The following is a 20971-nucleotide window of genomic DNA, read 5'->3' on the forward strand; positions in this document are numbered from 1 at the left end:
TACCTATGGTTATATTAATCATATTTCAATACATATATGAACAATTAAGTAATTCCATTTAAATTGTTTATTTTCGTTTAGACTTGTTTCGCATTGAAATCAGGGAACAAGACAATAAGACTTGACCCCTAAATTATAAATATTAAATAGTCAAAATTGATTTAATATTTTCAAAGATAATTTTAAAACGAATATATAATATTTAAAGTTGACCTGATTTTATATCCCTGTTCTTATTTATCTGTTTTCTGGCAATGGAGACAATAAGACTTGACTCCTAAACTATTCTTATTCATATTTTTATAAAAGTAACATTTATAATTATATTAATAACCTTTTGATATGTATATGAACAAATAAGTAATTTCATTTACATTGTCTATTTTCATTTAGACTTGTTTCACATTGAAATCAGGCAATGGAGACATTAAGACTTGACTCCTAAACTATAAATATTAAATAGGCAAAATTGATTTAATATTTCTAAAGTTAATTTTAAAATTAAAATTTAATATTTAAAGGTGGCTGATTTCATATCCTCTTTTTATTTATCTGTTTTCTGTGTGATCTTCAATGCTTTAGCTTTTGATCAATTATTAAAATGTGTGATGAGCTATTAGTACATATGCATTGATGTCTTTCCATACTAATCAGATGACCGTTATTAAATATATGAATTAAATTTCTATGATCCTCATAGCAATATCGCAAGATGTATAAAAATTACTCCTAATTTTACACATGACCATGACAGGCAATGGGAAGTTTACCACCGACAGTGAAATTGTAATTGACAGGCATGCTTGTTTCAATTTGCAGACCTCACTCAAAATATCCCCAGTTTATTTTTCCCCATTTACAATAGTAGTCGTTCCTTGGCCCTAGCGTTAACATCTTTCGAATAATGCTCAGCCTATCTGATCTGAAAACAACAGAATTAAATAAAAGAGTTGTCCCGAGATGACTTCCCTGACACGTCCCGTAGTTGAAAATACAAAGGATTTTATGATTATTCATAAACATCATCTCATTTCCTTCCCCAACAATTAGCCAACTCCGCAAATTGCAGACACAACACCACCTGTCGCATTAAAATTCACTCTCAAGTCAAAACAACAGTGCATTTAACTCCACCAGTTTCCGCTACTTAACCCAAGACCACGGTCTTCCTTCTTCTTCTGCCATGTTTATCTCTAAATTAATTTTTTTTCATAGCTTTTTGGGTTTTTGGTTGATCCTCTTTTTATTTATCTGTTTTTAGGGGAGAGGACCCAATAGTAGAGTGGAGTCCAATAGTGGATCAACCTATGAACATAGATTCTAATCATCCAACACATTTTTACTATATATTGTAATTAATTGATCTATTTGTAAATATAAAAAATTCTAAATGTTGATAAAAAATATACCAATACTTGAACACGTGAAAACTTATCAATGAGTGAAATAAATAACTTTTGTCTCAAACAAAATATCATAGCTATCTAATATATGTATGTCACTCAAAACATAATATGCTCACTTAAATAAACATTGATATCTTAGTGTAGACATACTATTCTTATGTGTACAACTATTGTGGTAGCAATGTATATGCATAAAGTAACCATATCAATAATATGTATCATCACATATATAAAAGGTGAATACCAATAAATGCTTTGTATTTTCTATGAAATTTGTGAGATTGTGAAAAAAAAATAGCGTCCAACTAATGGTCCCTATGTGTTGGATATAGGTTTTATTTTATATAATAATGTGTTATTTTTATAACAACAAATAATCTTTTTATGTTGAAGTATTTGTCTTTTTGTAATATATATAAAAGTTATATATAACAAATATTTATGATTAATAATAACTATTTGGTCCATTTAAGTTGCATATATGTTACATTTCATATAGTTATACAATACTTTATTAACAACAAATGATAATTTTAAATTCAATTAGTAGAGATTTTTAGATTAATCTTTGTTCAAATGTTCAAAAAGTCATTTTTTAGACACATTTCATTAGGTGCACTATTTTAATGAGTTGCGTGATGAGTCACACCTTCAAACCTTAGCTTTAGGTAGTTCAATGTCCATTTTACATTTTAAAAAAAAAGGAAGGTCTTACAACATCCCATGTAGCAGCTACATATTGACCAAGTTAGCCCTCACCACTACTGGTCCCTCTCCCTTATCTGTCTTATAACAATCTTATCTGCTGTGTTTTGTTTTTCTGAATTTCTCTAGAATCTTTGCAGTGAATGGGCCAGTTTGGGTGATCATGTATAAACAATGGTGCCAGTTGTCGGGCAACAGTTAGGATGTGGACTTTTATCTACTTGATGGGCATCACTAAAAATTAAATTGGACGACAGCTTGATTTGACTTTGTTTATCAGATTTCCTTCTATTTTAATGTTATCCGCCGTGGTTTGTTTTTCCCGGTCTTTCTAAAATCTTTAAAGTAAATGGAGCAATAAACAATAATGGCAATCGTCGGGCAACAGTGGGGATGCGGACTTTCATTTACTTTGACGTCTTGAATATTTTGCATAGTTGATTTCCTTCTATTTTAATAAGAAGGATATTGTTCAATGTGGGAACACGATTCAGATATTCGTATTTGTCAGGTATACTAATTAGTCTGTAGTTAACTGAATGACCGGGTCAGCCATTTCTACTTGCTGTTTTCTTTCAGTGACGAGTCTATTCCACATTCTCCACATCTAAAGTGACGTTTTGAATATTTTCAGTTTTAGCCAATGCCTAAACAATTAGCAGGCGATGTTTTCATCTTACAGTTGACGCCTCATGAGATTGCTTTCAGACGCTCATTTTCATAATTAAATAACAGCTATAAGTTGAATATATAATCAATCTCCATATACGATAGAATTATGTTTTGTTTCTAAAGGGAGAGAGGGAGATAATTGGACGTATATGGATCTAAATAGGGATAAATAGAAATGAGAGATATATAGAGAGACAATAATGAGAGAGGGATATATATAGAAAGATGTAGATATAACACTTGATAGAGATAGAGAGATGAAAGAAAAAATATGTAGAGATGTAACTAGAAAAGGAAATGGGTGCACACACACAATCACACATCTCTCTCTCTTTCTGAAAGTTTACAAACACACACACTCACACCTAACTGTAATGCAATGATACAATATAAGGTCAAGATATATGAGAGAGATTCTTGTGGTTGAGCTAGAAGATAAATCATCTTTTGAAGAAATGACTAAGATGCCTATGAAAGCTCTAAGGTACACCAATTCATTTAAGTAAGTTTTATCTTATCTTTTTATCATCTAGGAAAATTCAATGATGGGTTTTTGTGTGTATGTTAAATAGGAGGAAGAAGGGTTTGAAATGGGTCAAGGCTTATCTTCATCACAAGTTTTCCATCATAGACTAGTAGTTGGAGGTGTCAACTTCATCACAAGCTTTTAATGATAGTCTAGTAGTTTCATGTATCATCTTCATCATAAGTTTTCCACGATAGTGTGGTAGTTGCAGGTACTAGCATCATCACATATTTTCCATGGTAGTCTAATAGTTTCAAGTGATATATTCTCAAAAGTTTTCCATAGCAATCTAATAGTTGCAAGTGCCAACTTCATCACAATTTTTGCATAATAGTCTAGTAGTTTTAGGTATCATTTTCATTAGAAAATTTCCATGACAATCTAGTAGTCGTAAGCACTAGCTTCATAACAAGTTTTCCATGGCACTCTAGTAATTGTAGGTGCCATATTCATCACAACTATTCTACATGTGGCATGTGTTAAGTGCAACTAGGGTGAATGTTAACTAGGCCTTCAAGTATCAACAATCTCAAAAATCATCACATCTTATCAATATACCAACACCACCAGATTTTGAGGGTTTGGAAACGAAGCCATCATATTCCTATGTGGTATAATTAATTTCATATGTTGCAAGCATTCTATCACTTGTATACATGAACTTGTTTCCATTATAAAAATGTTTGTAGAAGTAATTGGGTTTAACTATGTAGTTATATGAGTCTTCATTTAATGGGCTCTGTATGAATGAATGGAAAAACTAGGGTGGGGCATAAGTTATAATAGAATCAATAAAAGTTTAATGACTTTTAGTTTCCCTTCCATTGTTGCAAATCCAAAAATCTTCCATTGTGTAGCCCCCTAGTTTCTCTTTATCATTGATTGGTGTGAATCTACAGAGGCAATAGCGATAAGCTTATGGTTAGAACACCACATCAAATTTGTGTACAACAAGGAACTGCACTATTCAATACCTAGTCATTCATGACTATTTATATTCTTACCCACCTTCAAAAAATCTAAACTATTTCTTGTCAAATGTCACTTACCTTTATAAAACAAAAAATCAACCCCCCGCCCCCGCCCCCCCCCCCCCGCCCCCCACCCCGCATGCTAAATGAATATATGAATTACATTAGAATGGGCATGTTGTATGGCTAGGACAAAGGCTTACATTTTTGCTGCAACTTGGTACTACAAATTGTGCTACTCAAATGTATTAATGGTAATAGTGTTATTAGGGTATAATTAATGGCATTTTTGTACATATTTTATGCAGTTTCAATCAATTTAATTTTGAAATAAAATTAGGTTTCAATTTACATAATTTCATTTTCAAATCACATAATTAGGGGTCCAAAAGTTTCATTTTCAAACCACATTAACTTGAGGCTGTACATGTCCTTACCTAGCCAACATTGATGGTATTTTGACTTGTAGCATTAAGTGAAAATTTCATTTTCTAGCCTCACTTTTGAAAAGTTCATTTCACATGCAGCTGCCTGTTGAAATGATTTGGTGTTTGTAATTTTAATTTTTCTAGAATTCCTTGTGTTCATTTCACATCCTACAAACATAACCTATGTAGTTGGAATTCTAACGATGTTAGGGTACATTTTTAAAAAAATTAAAAAAATCAAAAAATATGTCCCCTTTGTCAGAAAGTAATGTTAAAAAGTACGATTAAATGTAGTAGTGAGGATGTCTATTAGAGGTGAAAATCCATATTTAATGGCTTTTAGAGGAGGATAGGAACAATTCATTCTTCCTTAGATTTTCTTCTATTCATTATAAGAGAAACACTATTACATCCATTTTTTGAGGGAAACAATATGGTCTTGACTGACCTAGAGGACATAGGTAAGTGGGTAGTTCAATTTTTGAAATATTCTCTTGCAAACCCTAAGGTGATCATGAATTTTGAGGTAGAAGATGAACTCACTAGTCCCCTCCCCTCGATTCTATCTAATGAGGATAGAGAGGAAATTATTTGACATATTTTAGACAAAGAGAGTATGAAGGTAGTCTTTTATATGAAAGCTTACAAATAATTGGTTCTTGATGGTTTCTCCTCTACAATTTTCTAACAATTATAGGAGATATTTAAAGAGGATATGAGTAAATATTCAAAGAAATTCTTTAGAACTAGCAATCTCCTTCAATGCTTCAATAATACTTTAATTGTCTTTAATTGTGTTTATCCCTAACACTAGTAAAATTAACCTATGTTTTTGACATGAGTTAGTTGAATCTTCCATAGCCACTTGTCAAAAATTTGACAATTAGTATTGCTAGAGTATTTTGGTCAAAACTTTGATGATTGGCCAGTGTGGTTGAGATTTTGACATAATTTTGGTGAAAATCATGGACAAGAGAAAGACCAATTTTGACAGGCATGTCATTTATTCGACACCAGTTTGGCCAAAATTATTGGCAAAAGTTTGACCAATACAAATGTTGGTTTCAACAAGCATGTCATACATTCAAAGCCGATTCCACAAAAAATTTCATCGAATGTTCATTGAAATTTTGACCAATGTAAAAGCTAGTTTGGAAAAGAAAGACATACATTTGATGCCAGTTTCGTCAAAATTGGTGTCGCATGTTGGTCAAAATTTTGACCAATGAAAAATGATTGAAATATAACAATCAAAACAAAGAATTGTTTAAGTGAGATGATCCAAGGAAAAATAATAAATTTCTCCTACTAATGTATTCTTGACAATATAGGGAGCATGCAAACTTCTATAAGCCTTGTGAAATCGATCATTTAAAGAAGCAACTTGTTTATTTTCTTTTATTTTTACTTGAATGGACTATGATTACAATTTTGATGGTGAAATTGGAATACCAAAATTTTCTACAATCACCTTCTATGAGTTTAAAGAATATATAGGGAAATGTATAAACCAATGAAGAGCTCCATCTCACAAGGAGTAAATGAAGAGCTTCAGCTCGCAAGGAGTGAAAGAAGAGTTCCATCTTGTGAGGAGTGAATGAAGAATGCATATCTCCATAAAAAAATTATCCATTGCACAATGCATCCTCAAAAATCTTGGTATGTAATTTATCTATGGAATCGGGATCATTAATTTGGAACTTTAAAAAATACAGGTTCCTTGGCTTGTCATGGTAGTTACAAAAAATCAATGGATGGGTTGTCAATCAACCATGAACTACATCAAAGTTAACTGACTAATATTGACACATATTCACACTAGCATGATTAAGCTTAGTTTAATTGTGTATTTGTGTATTTGCAATGTGTGCATTTTTTATATCATCTTAATATATTATCAAAATTTAATTTAACTACAAACATTCATGATAAATAATAGTAAATATTGCATATTCTTCTTTGTAGTCCAACCTGAGGATTTGGGAGTTATGGATATCCCTCTCATCTTTGTAAGTTTGAAAGTACGTACATGTCCATCTACTTTGAGAACAAAATCCAGTGAACCCATAATGCACAAATTAGCTCAACAATCATTTAGAAATGCATCAAATATTGAATACTACAAGTATTCATTATAAATAGATTCATATATTCCATATTCTTCTTTGTAGGCCAACCAGTGAATTCAAAGGTTATTATATTCCTCTCATCCATGTAAATGTTCAGATAGATTGAATCTATTTTTGAATCATGTTACTTAAAAGACTCAAAAAGAAAAAATTCTAATATTTAATGCATCTTTTTTCATAATTGCAAGAAACTTTTCTTAACAAAAATGTTTGTCTCTAAAAGAATACCAAGAAAGAACTTGTTACCATCACCAGAAAAGAAAGAAAGAAAGAAAGAAGAAAACAACTTGAAATAAATATGTTCACTCTAGTAACCAAATAAACAATGAATGCTAAAAAAAAGTACACATTATAATATTTTGGTGATATAAGAGATTGCTTCTTAGTTTCATTTGAACTATCACATTGGCAAATCAAATCCCCAAGAAGTGTGTGAACTAGATATGTACTCCAAGTAGATTTTAATGCGAAATTGGGAAATATTATTGTGAGAAGCCTTTGCCTTTCCACAAGGTCAGGAAACTCCACTCTCTAATGCAGTCCCCTACTTTCTTGTCTTGTCAAAGAACTTTTGATAACTAGATTGGCAGAGGAAAAAAAATTTCATATTTCGCATACTTCAAGACTTACCATACATGGCTTCCACCCTTCTTTAAACATATGATGCTCCTATTCAAGCTCTAAGTCTTCAAGACACTTTTGAGTTGTTTTAAGATGATTGATAAAATGAACAATTCCAACATAGTCCCATATGATCTTTTGTAACCTTGCCCATCTTAATGCTGTAAATTTCTTGATTTTAGCTAGTTGTAACTTGACAAGTACAACTAACACACTAGGAAAAGGCCAATCAGTTGATGTTTTGATGCCAACAATTGAATTAGAAAATAGATACAATGATTTTTCAATAGCTCTTTGTGCAAATACCAATGCTTCGATTAATTTGTTGCTTGCAAGTGTGTTTACACCATGAAGTCCTATGCATGCAACTTCACTAGCAACATATAGAAGATGTATACATGTCTCTCCATAAAGTTCATATTGCACTCAACCACACATGTAATGTGCATCAGGTATCATTGGTGTACAATTTCATGTTATGTCAAGTCCATGCCTCATACACTCTCCAACATTAATGTATTGAAAATGAGAGAGAATTTCCTCCTTAGGCTTGTGGCTTATGTCCAGTAAAATAAATGTCTCATTCTGTATCTTCAACCGATCATAAATACTATGTGCCACAACATATTTGAGTGAAACTTCTTCTCTATCATCATATATTGGTATTAATCTTTTTATAGCTTGATTATAAAAATACCACTAGCTCTATGAACAACTTCAGATATTAAAAATGTATTTTCATGATTACAAGATTTCATAGGTAGACCTTGATGAGCCAATGTAATTGGATGGAACTATACAAACTAGAGATCAAAAGAGGTACACAATTATTTTTTAGCAAAATAAAGTAGCAGTGATATAATTCTAGCTGAATTTAGTAAGCATTAATTCAAATTTAGAAACTGAGTAACAATATAATCTTAAGCTTTCTGCTCCCCTTTTAGATATGAACCTTTGGTCATGTAAGGGAAACTTCAAATCAAAAGGAAAAACTTAAGTTCCCTTGTTTTGATTGGTTTTTTTGTGATGGTGAGGGGGTTGTGGCTCTGGCTCACTAGTTACTGGTCTGGGAAGTTTTACTGGTTACCTTGCCTTCCAGTCTATTTACTTTCTAGATTCCAGTGTATTTTCTGGTTGCTTTTTCTAGATACATATGTTGGTTTCAGGTCATTGTAAAACCTGGTTTAGATGTTCAGCTGGTTTCAGGTCCTTTTAAAACCTAGTAGTGCTTCATGGTATATCTTTCTTTTTGATGTAAAGGGTTTTGAGGCCCCTTCAAACCTTGTTTTTACCTTAATCTAAAACAGTATAATCTTACTCCATACTTTAAAATAATGCATGTTCTGTATGTTTCATTTTACCATCATCACCAATATAAACCTATTAAAGATCAATGTTGAAAAAATAAACATGATAACTACATATATTTGATCACATCAGTAAAAACTAGTGGAACACATTAGATATCTTTTAATGGTATTGATAAAAAAAAAATCATTATCATAAAACAATTGATGCATTACATATAAATATTCAAAGCAATGCAAATAAAAAATTAGGTTTTTTGTTTTCGTTCCAAGAAATAGATTATTTAAATTATATAGTTTCCGTCAATATTTATAGTGAAATCAATATGTGTTTATAACTAATACATCTGATTCGACTAGTATGAAATTCAAATATTTCTTTATCATGGTCAGGTATTCAAAAGGTAACTAAATATTTTCTACATACATCTCATCCAAAGAGAAATAAAGTATTCTATCACATTATAGAGTAAAAAATACTTAGGTGCCTTAGATATAAGAAATTTTAAAGGAAAGTGATGTTCAAGCATGGTTATGTTAGGGTTTTCAATAGCATCTTTCAATGAATGTTTCTCAATCTCTCTTCTGGTCATGTCCATTGCATGAATGATACGATGATGAGAATGCCCACCCTCTCTAGAAAGATGTAAGTTGTCATCTTCTTCTTAATCAAATGATGCACCAAAAGCCATAATTTCTCAAACTCTCTCTCGACCTTCTATGCATACTACCTACATAAAGTTATGCCAATTGAGTTATTAACACATCCTTTTCTCTACTAAGAAGCCATATATTTACTCAATGACTTTGAAGGATTAGATCTAACATAACAAAAAGAGTTGCTAGAAAATATACCAAAGATTGTAATGACTAAACAAAATAAAATGTTCCATGTTGCTTTTGACCTTCCATTAATGTACATAGAAACTCTTTTACTTTGATTATTTTCTTTCCATTGTAGATAATTTATGGATAGTGCATACATATGCATACTTCTTTTATATTGAACTATCCACATCCATTTATTATCATTTTAACAAGGTCCTACATAGTCCATCAATTCAACAATTTTTTTTATAACTGATCTTTATGCCATCTATGGAAAATAGGCCCAAACCATGTAATGATGATGGATCTATGTGATAAATCCTCTCGTTAACACAAAAATTAGTGTTAATTGGAGATAATTCCTTTGGTACCAATTTTTTGTGAATATAAACTTGAAGTCACCCTTTGTCTCATAATCATAAGAACATGACCCTCCTTGAGTAAAGAAATTTTTAATGTGTTTATTGAATTTCCTTCTAATATTTTGACCTATAGTTCATCTCTCTTTTGTAGAACTACTACATATCTTACTATCCTCTTCTATTCCCAAATTTCCCTCACTTGAGGACAACAGATTTGACAAATATGTATTTAGTGGTACCTATAGCCCATCAAATAGGAGATGTAATTAAAGGAGTGAAATATTGTTCTAAAAAATGGAGACTAATATTGACGGAAGTCTACGTAAATTTGATGTTGAAGGTAAAGAGAAAGAAAGCATCGAAAAGGATTTTACCTCTCTATCCATGTCATTGTGTAGGATCCTCATCGAATGGGTATCATTTCATACATATATAAATCATTTATCTTAAGTTAATTATGATTTACATGATAGTTATGATACAAATTACATAGAACATAACATGGAAAATATTCATACATCATAATCATTGTATATATATTTTAAAATTTATTACCTCTAATTTATGTTTGCTAGCTATGCAAGATCCTGAACAAAAGGGATCACATTGTCTAAAATACTAAGCCTATTTCCACAAAGGGTGACAATCATGTAGAAAAAATATATTAAAAGTAGTCAGTACCAACAATTAAGCATCGTAACACATATTTGTAGCATGTGTATCATAAATAACCAATGTTGTTATCATTAGAATTGAACATAATGAAATTATTATATAATGACATTAGACATGAAGATGAAATATATTAATCATGAAAAAATTTAACTACCTAAACAAATTTTTGGTGAATATATCAATACCTCTTATATTTAATTGATCATACCTCATACATTTCCATTGATCATTTTCTTCATCCATCTCATCATCATGACCATCATCGTCGTCATCATGATCATCATGATCATCACTATGTCCATCATCATCATGATCATCATCATCATAATTACCATCACCACCACCACCACCACCATCATGAACATCATCATCATCATCATCATCTTCTTTACCATCTTCATCATCTACTAATTGTCATTCAGGATCATTATCTACTTCATCTTCCACTTCTTTGGTATCCTCTTCAATCACACTATACCTTTTTAGGTCTTCCTCTTGGATTGTGTTTAATGAAAAATGACCAACCCAATTTATGTGGAATTAAAATGGCACTCAATTATTTCATCCAAAATGCCATAGTATTTGTTTTTAAATTATTGAGGATGCATGTCATTTTTAGATGAAATATTACTATCCTCAAAGACTATAGTTATCCCATAATCATGAGTTCTCTTCACATCGTCTATATTTTTTATGAAAATTTTATAGCCATGGTAGTAAATAGCTTTTTGGTGCTTGACATATTATTTTGTGAACATGCCAAAATTATGCATTAATATCTGAGTTGATATTAAACATATGGGTCATGATAAATAAAATTATACATACTTATCTACCTCTTAAACCAATTACTAGATCAATTACCATTGGCATAACATTGGAATCTTTATTACAATGAGCTTCCTTAACCAATAAAGAAACACCTTACCATGTTAATAAGTGAACCTTTTTTCGAGATCATTCAATCTATACCATGATCCAATGAAGATTGTTCTTAATAAACAAATCAAGTGCATCCCACTCACACACAACTATATAAAATAAATAGACTACTTAGAAATAACTTATATTGACGATGGATAAGAATTAATTAACTAAAATAATATCTTATAATTACCTCTTAGTTTTATAAACCTTCTTATCCCCATCAATTACTCGCCTTCGAATCTATTAATAGAGTCGGGATCCCAAATGTGATCTACATGGATCTTTTCTGCAAATTTGGGAAGATATTCACTAATGTACACCATGGTCTCGTAGATCATATATCTGTCCACCATAAAACCCTAAGGAAGTTCTCTTTGTCAAACTAAGCCCTTCAAAAATTTCAAGTACCTCTCAACCATCTATACTAGCCTAGTTGGTACAAGCCCACATAATTCAATCTCCTCAACTATATGTATAAGGTAGTGTTCTTCTGCATTGAAAAAAGTGAAGGTAGACACTTTTTCATTTCACACAAAAGATGAGGAATTTTTGTCTTCCAATGTTGTATATTTTTTTTTTATCAAATTCTTTACATGACAACCACCTAGAAGATATTTATCACACAAAAATATATTAACAAGACTCTACAAAAAATTATACAATGAATTACAAAAAAGAAAAATAATACAAAACAATTGACATCTTTACAACAAATCTAAGAAATAACACTTCTAACCTCATGTATTTCCCAAGCTCATATATAGCTTATTTGACACTCATGTTGTTAGAGTTGTGTAGGGGACATAGAGGTAAAATATATTACAATAAGAGTAAAATGAGTTTCTCAATATATTATAAAATAATAAAATGGAATGTATATGGTGTCTTACAAATATATTGTAAATAGTAAAGAATATGAATTACTTTGACGAAGGTATGTGAATCATGTGTTTTCAACCCTAACCAAAAGTCACCTTTCCTTGATAGAAGACTTCTTATGTATGCAACAAATCCAATGGGAAATTTAGTTTTCTAAATGATTTATTTTTGTTGGTAATATTCAAGACTAGATAAGTTACTAAGAGGGGAGGGGTGAATTAGTAACTTCTAAAATTTTCTTTAAATTCACCACAAATCCATCTATACTACTGCATATATTAGTATTGAAAGATAAAACATTCATCACACAAAAGAACACAATGTTTTGGTGACCCAAAAACCTTCCAAATAGAAAGTAAAATTGGGGTGGGGATGGTACCCACAAAACTTCACTACTACAACACAAAGTTGGCCTGTTAAGGCTTACATTGACCACTTCTAGTGATTGCCCTGTTAAGAGCACAAAGGACTTCTAGGTCCACCTTGTTAGAGTAATTACAAACATACAATAAAGTATGCACTTGGTTAAGAGATTTATACAAAAACTATTAAGTCTACCTTGCCAAAGGATTTATAAACTGATTCACCTATTAGGATGAAGTAGTGGATCTACTTACAACTAATTGTTGATAATATCCTTTATGAAATGATCACCTTATGTGATAGATATGACTTTTTTTCTTTTGTATTGACCTTTTTGCATTGCTTAAACTACTGTTGATAATCCTTTCCATGCACTTCTCTAAAATACTTCTTAGTACTTTGATATATTGATATCTTACAATGCATTTTACACATATACCTTTCCAATTTACAAAACTACAAGGTTAGCCAAGATACAAGTGAGCAACATATTACAAAGTCAACCCAATAGTAAATAACTTAGGTTCACTGAACTGACTCGGTGACCTTCTAATACTCGACATCCACTGCATTACACAACATTATCATGCACTTGGTAGAAGTGAAGGCTCTGTCCATACTGATCACTTGATGTAGTTATGAACTCGGTGACCATTGGTGACTCGGTAGATGTAGTGTCACTTGGTAGATACTCCATGCTGATGTTTACCTTGCTTCACTCTGTAAACACTACTTCTTCCAATGCTCAATTTACACTGAATTTCTATAACACAAACTTATTGCTCAGTAGACACTACAAAGCTCAATAGACATTGCAAAGCTTCATATTGCATGTATTCACTCGGTAGCCATTGTTCTACTTAATGTAAACTATTGAGCACTTCAAAGCTTGGTTAATACTAGAATGCTTGGTGAGTGTAGGAAACTAAGTGCTAAGCTTGGTAGCTATACTGATATAGATAAATGTTGTCACTAATGGCAATAATAACTTAATGCCAACAATCTCCCCCTTTGGCATTAGTGAAAAAACACTTATAAGCCAAAACATATGTACATAACCTAACTTCACTGAATTTTAGTTTTAAAAAATTGATCTTTGTAAAGTTGTTGCATATACATTCCTATGTATATCTCCTTGATGACACATAATGTATATACAAAGATACTTATGTACATAGCTATACACATATACATGTTGAATTTATTGAGTTCTATCTTCCCCTTTCACTTATACTGATATCTCTCCTTATATACAGTGTTTCCCCCTTTGCTCATACTAATATCTCTGCCCCTTTTTGACAGTAATGCCAAAGAGCTACATATACTATTTATATAGTTACACCAAAAATGAGATAGACATTCTTGATGTACCTTGAGAATGAGGGCAAATGAGTTATCCCAATTCTCTTGCAAAATTTGGTAGGTGGAGAGGGCAATCTAAACTTCTACTAATAATTTGATCATGTTATAAACCACTAAAAAGTTATGATCCTGGACCAATGTTTTGCAATGAGCATTATGTTTTTTCATTGTATCCATTATTGGTAAGACCATGTTCTGAATATCAATCAAGTTTTCTCTTATTCTTGCTTCTTCTCTTAGAAGTTCTACCTGCATGTCTACTAGATATTTCACCTTGGTGTGATGAGAGGAGCTAGAGGAGGGGTTAGTCTGCAATTTTGATGCACTTGATTGCATATCAACATCGATCTTATTTATCTTCTCCTTTATTTCTTTAGTAAAACTAGAGACATCACAAAGTTTGGAAAAAAGTGATGCTACACTATTAGAAGAATTTTGAAAATTACCCAAAAATGTAGACAACTCAACTTGTTTGATTGCAATCTACTAAGCAATATGCTCTAGCACCTTGTCATCAAACTTCCTTTCAGCCTTTTCAATTAGTTTTTCTTGTCCGGAAGAGACCTCATTATATTTCTGTATAGCCTCTTCTAACTAAATTAAAATGTGTTGAGTGGAATCCACTTCAACACCTATAGCTTCTGTAATTATATTCTTTCCATTCTCAATTATTCTATACTCCTTATCCCTTTCAGACCTTAACTGCTTCTATGTAGCTTTCTTCTCTATGAGTTGACTTGCTAACCTCATCTCTTCAACAATAGTAGTGTCAAAGTCAATTGTAGGTATTTCTATCTCTGTATCTAAGTCAATGTCTTTGCCAATTTCCTTTCTACTGATCATAAGTTTCAATGGTTGCCTCTGTTCTACTTCTGTGATTACTGGCTTGGCCTTTGGAATAGACATAATAGAGGAGAGAGAAGGACTAGCAGTGAAAAATGGGATTGGACTTAAGGATTGCATACCAATAGGAGTACTAACTGAATCAAAAATTGAAACACTTCCCAAAAATGATGCCACTGGATAGAATACCCATAGAAATATATGAACTAACTAGAATTGAATTAGATGTAGATAATGTTGATGAAAACAAAACTATAGAGCTAACTAGAATAGATGAAGACAAAATTGTAGAATTCACTGTTGCACTTATTGATGATGCAGGAGCAGAGGGAGCTAACTTGGTAGCTAAAGAAGTAATAGTCATCTTAGTGGATGAAGTGCTTGAAACTTCCATTGTAGATACCTAGAACTGGGAGGTGGCTAGTGAAGATTGAGAAATTGATGTTACTATTGTGCTCAAAATCTCACTAGTAGAAGTTATCTCCATAGATGTGACAATATTTGGTGGAGTGTGAGGAAGAGATGTAATTTCTTTGGTTGCTCTTCTAACTGGATAATCTTCATCCTTTTCTTCCTCTTCTACTTCTTCCTACTTTTCTTCTTCTTTCTCCTCCTCCATTAGAGCATGAAATTCTCCTACAATAACTATGATTAAAGGAGTATTGTCATCATCATCATTATTGTCAATGTTGTCATCATCTTTAATTTCAACAATTTCTTCTAATGGCTTGTTGAGATGATATATATCTCTCCAAACATTTAAGGCATGCTTAATTCTATATTCTTCATTAATATGAAGGATGCATTAAGCTTTAGAATCATTCTATCTTCATGCTCTTTTATTGCCTTCTTCACTTTTGCATTAGTCACATGTGGTATCAACTGTCTTAGCAATTATTCAAAGTTGTCCTTTATAGTTTGCACCGTGTTCTCCCATTTGCCTTTGATTTTATCAAAGAGATCTCTATGGATTTGAGGTTGCATTTGTGTAGGGAAGTATTTCCAAATACCCATCTTTTCCATAACTAAGTCCTCAATCTCTTTTTTCTCAGCTAGAGTCTGATTCTCATATTTGAGAACTTTGAAGTTGCAAATTCCTATTCCAACTCTTAGCTGTATCATTCTTTCCTCAAATGTAAGTGCGAAATGGATAAATACTGGTTCATTTTTACCTTTCCTAGATCTCTTCGTGAACACTACAGTTGGCCGCTTTTGAGGTTCAGTGATAAACACTCTACCTTTCTTCCTTTTTGGTTCCTCTTTCTCTAATTCTTCCTCTTCTTCTTCATATTCCTCCTCTTCATCCTCACCCTTGCCCTCAGCAAGCATTAGAGGACCTTCAGTTGTCTTTGATTTAGCAATTCTCTTCTTGCTTCTATTGAGAGCTTGAGGAATCTTAATACTAAGCTCTATCCTCTTCTTGGCTTCCTCATATGTGCCAAATGTAGGAAGAATAGGATTGGTTGGCTCATTTACTAATGCCTCAATGACATCTCTAGCTTCATCAATATTAATTTCATAAGGCAATGGTTTTATCCATGTCAATCTTGGTACGACTGCTTGAATGTACACTCTATCATAGTCCACCATGAAACATATATCATCCTTTTAGTCTTCTACAAGCTTGGGTGGGATTCAAAATTTGTTGTTCATTTTCTCCTTGAACACCTCAAATTAGTTATCCAACACCCTTTCAAAATTTTCACCCATTTCTTCAATAAATTAATTTATTTGATAAAGAATAGGGGTTTCTTTCTTCCACATGATTGTGCCATTAGATGGGAGAATTTTTGAACATAAAAGAATAAGCAAGTAAGCAATGACCCAAACTTGAAGGTATTGTTCTTGGAAGTCTTCACACTATCAATGTTTTTGTTCAATTGCTTCAGTAACACATCTGATAGATCACATTAGAGGTTCTTCTTTACAACTTTGTATGCTAGGACAACTACCTCACAAGGAACACTATTCGACCAACTCAAACTATAGATCTTGTGTGAAATGATATGGATGCCAAACCTAAGCTCTATGTTAGTGACATTATTTATCTTCAAACCGCTACCATCCCACTCAGCTAGGGTTTTGGTTGTCTTAGCTTTGCTTAGCATTGGTAGACTCGCGACCTTGTGTATCATCTTCTTTGTAATTAGAATGGGTTGCTCCAACCATAATTTTCTATTGTGGAATTGACTCAATATGTAGCTTATCCATTGTACTTGGAAATTCTATGACAAGTAAGGGATATAGGTTAATCCTTTCATTTTGAAATGCTTATGCTCAGGTTTCAAAACTCCATCAACACACATTTCAATTAGGGCATTATCCATTTCTAATGTCCCTACTTCTTGAATAGTACTTTAAAAATGAGTTCTTATATCATTAATTAGGAGTACCTTTGATGGGATTTGCAACTAAGCACCATGAGGATCAACTAATTTAGTAATAGCTAGAATGAGCTTGAAGTTTGGTTCTTTCCATTCAACATCCTTAACCAGCATTTCAAAGCCCTTCTTTGGTTTAGTGCTTCTTCCACTAGTACATTCGATCGTTTCTCAGTAGATGATAGAATTCATGAAGATATCACTACTAAATTGCTCAAAAACACTATAATTCTCTTTCAAATTTCTCTACTCTTCGAATGTTGTGAATGTGGTGAAGAAAGAGAGTCAAAATTGCCCCTTTTGTTGAAATTTTTCATAAATGTTCAACACCATAATGACATAGAATGTGATACACTATCACCCAAAAACATAACTCAACAAGAGTATCAACTCAACATACAAACCAAATTTCCTTTACTCCCAACCTCGCTCAATAAGGTCTTCAACCAACTTTCCTCAGTGAAGTCTAATACAACTGAGTGAAAGATAACCTTTCTATGATCCTTGTGTATCTGGAGTACTGATTGGATCATTTGTATTCTTCATATTTTTTGCAACTACTTATGATCTTCTTGCTGAGTATAGCTCCAACACAATCTTAGGAATTTAGTTTTAGAGGATTGAGTCACCCACTTCTTGAGTGACTTCACTTCCATGACTTGAGCTTGTATCCTCAGTAGATTTAGGAATCCACTGCTACTTCATTTGCTTCCTTATGTTGTTAGCCCTTGCTTTCTTTTCATCTTCAACTTTGCTTATATTAATGTAGTTTTGAACTATATGACAGAGTCTAGTGCATGTGTAACACCTTATTGTAGTATCCTTCCTTCTTAGGTGATTCCTTACACAATTTATGCTAGTGTGTCCATATTCTCCACAATAATGACTTCTGCACTAGGTATTGTAGTCCCATCCAAATATTGCCTTTACAAGTTGTTTGGCTGGATTGAATGATTTGGATTTGCATTGAGATGCCTTGTGATCATACTTTTTGCATTTGTGACATTTACCTTCAAATTTTTGTTTCTCCTTACATTCATTAGCTTTGTGACCCTACTAATTGTAGTTGTAGCACTTTCCATTGAATTTTTCTTTTCCATTGCTCCAACATTTGTTTCATGTATGACCAATTTTCCCACAATGATTGCATGAGGGTTTTTGATTCCCTTTTGCACCTTGCTTGGACAATTCACCTTCTTTTCATTGTATCCAAGTCCTACTTGACCTTTTTACCTAGGAAGATTCTTCTCATTTTGTTGATTCAATTGATTCATGTCTTCTTGAGATTTCATCATTCTCTCATTGATTTGTTTTTTAGCATTTAGGTCATTCTTCAATTTTTCAAAGATTTTCTTTTCAGATCTCAGTTCTCTCATTTTTCTTTCATTATTTTCTCTTTCATAATTTAGATCATTTCTTATTCTTTCATTCTGTGCTTTGAGAATTTGATTTCTTCATTTTCTTCAGTGATTTGATCAATAAGGTCTTCATGTCGATTGGATTGATTTTGTTCTCCATTGTTTCTTGCTTCCAAGTCTTCTTTTTCCTTATTCCTTTGTTCTAAAATCTCACATAGCCTAACTGATTGAATTTTTTGTTCCCTTTTGAGTTTCCTTAATACCTCCTATAGAGATCCATTCTTTTCTAGGAGTTCTTTGATTTCATTATTTGCGTCATCTAAGCTACTTGAAGGAAAAAGGCCTTCAATCTTTTCTTCAACATACTTGAGGTCATTAATCTAATTTGCAAGTTCCTTTCTTCTTTTTAGGGATTGGGAAAGATGTTCCTTTGCTTCCTTGAGTTGAGCTATGGCCATCTCTAGATCTAGCTTTTCATTTTCAATTGCCTTGTGAAGTCTGAATATCTCCATTTTTCCTTAGATCTTTGTTCAAGTTGCCAAGCTTTATCTTGAGAACCACAAAGCTTTTATACCAATTGTTGGAAATATTCAAGACAAGATAAGTTACTGAGAGGGGAGGGGTGAATCAGTAACTTTTAAAATTTTCTTTAAATTCACCACAAATCCACCTATACTACTGCATATATTAGTACTAAAAGATAAAACATTCATCACACAAAAGAACACAATGTTTTGGTGACCAAGAAACCTTCCAAATAGAAAGTAAAATTGAGGTGAGGATGGTACCCACAAAACTTCACTACTACAACACAAAGCTAGCCTATTAAGGCTTACATTGACCACTTCTAGTGATCTTCCCTATTAGGAGCACAAAGGGCTGCTAGGTCCAAATTGTTAGAGGATTTACAAACATACAATGAAGTATGTACTTGGTTAAGAGATTTATACAAAGACTATTAATTCTACCTTGTTAAAGGATTTAGAAACTGATTCACCTGTTAGGATGAAGTAGTGGATCTACTTACAACTAATTAATGATAAGATCTTTTATGCACTAATCACCTTATGTGATAGATATGACTTTTCTTCTTTTGTATTGACCTTGCTACATTCCTTTAATTGCTGCTAATAATCCTTCACATGCACTTCTCAAATATACTGCTTAGTACTTTGATATATTGATATCTTATAATGCATCTTACAGATATACCTTTCCAATTTACAAAACAACAAGGTTGGCCAAGATACAAATGAACAACACATTACAAAGTTAGCCCAATAGTAAATAACTTGGGTTCATTGAACTGACTCAATGACCTTCTGATACTTAGCATCCATTGCATTACATGGCATTTTCATGAACTTGGTAGAAGTGAAGGCTCAGTCCATAATGATCACTCGATGTAGTTCTGAACTCGATGGCCAATAGCGAATCAGTAGATGTAGTGTTAATTGGTAGATACCGCATGCTGAGTTTACCTTGCTTCACTTGGTAAACACTACTTCTTCTAATGCTTGGTTTACACTAAATTTCCATGACATAAACTTACTACATAGTAGACATTGCAAAGCTTGGTAGATGCTGCAAAGCTAAGTAGACATTGCAAAGCTTCACATTGCCTTAATTCACTCGACAACCATTGTTCTACTCAGTGTAAATTGCTAAGCACTTAAAAGATTGGTTAAAACTAGAATGCTCAGTGAGTGTAGGAAACTAAGTGTTGAGCTTGGTAGCTATATTGATATAGATAAGTGTTGTCACTAATGGCAATAATAAATAAATGCCAACAATTTTATGGTACCAATTTGTTGTTGTGTTAATAACCAAAGAAGGGCACTTGTATTAATCTAGTTTCTATTTCTATTTGATTCAATGAAAAACATCAATCAATGATTGGATTTATGAATTTCATTATAATTGTTTTAAAATTTTTTATTTGTCATGCATTCTATCATATATTTTCCATAGTTTCTTTCTTACATTCTTTGCAATATGCATAACATCAAACACATTTAGATTGAGATGTGTTCGTAGTGTGACAACCTAGTAAATTGTCTAGAATAACTTTTTAATTTGTTTGGAAGTTTCTCATCAATGTGTCGACAACCTTCAAAAACATCAATTACATCATTACTAATAAAAAAAAATATTCAAATATAAATTTCATACAAAAAGAATCAAATGGAATAATAGTAGCTCAATGACACATTCTATTATATTCCAAC

General features: G+C 32.2%; 1 pseudogene; it reads right to left on the reverse strand.

Annotated features, from left to right (window-relative positions):
- Window positions 1-822: 822 nt before the first annotated feature.
- Window positions 823-20971, reverse strand: part of LOC149547237 (L-aspartate oxidase 2-a, chloroplastic-like) — a 169924-nt pseudogene continuing 149775 nt past the window's right edge.

Source organism: Cupressus sempervirens, chromosome 7 (assembly GCF_028749045.1).
Source record: "Cupressus sempervirens isolate cs-2001-9-10 chromosome 7, ASM2874904v1, whole genome shotgun sequence".
Lineage (NCBI taxonomy): Eukaryota > Viridiplantae > Streptophyta > Pinopsida > Cupressales > Cupressaceae > Cupressus > Cupressus sempervirens.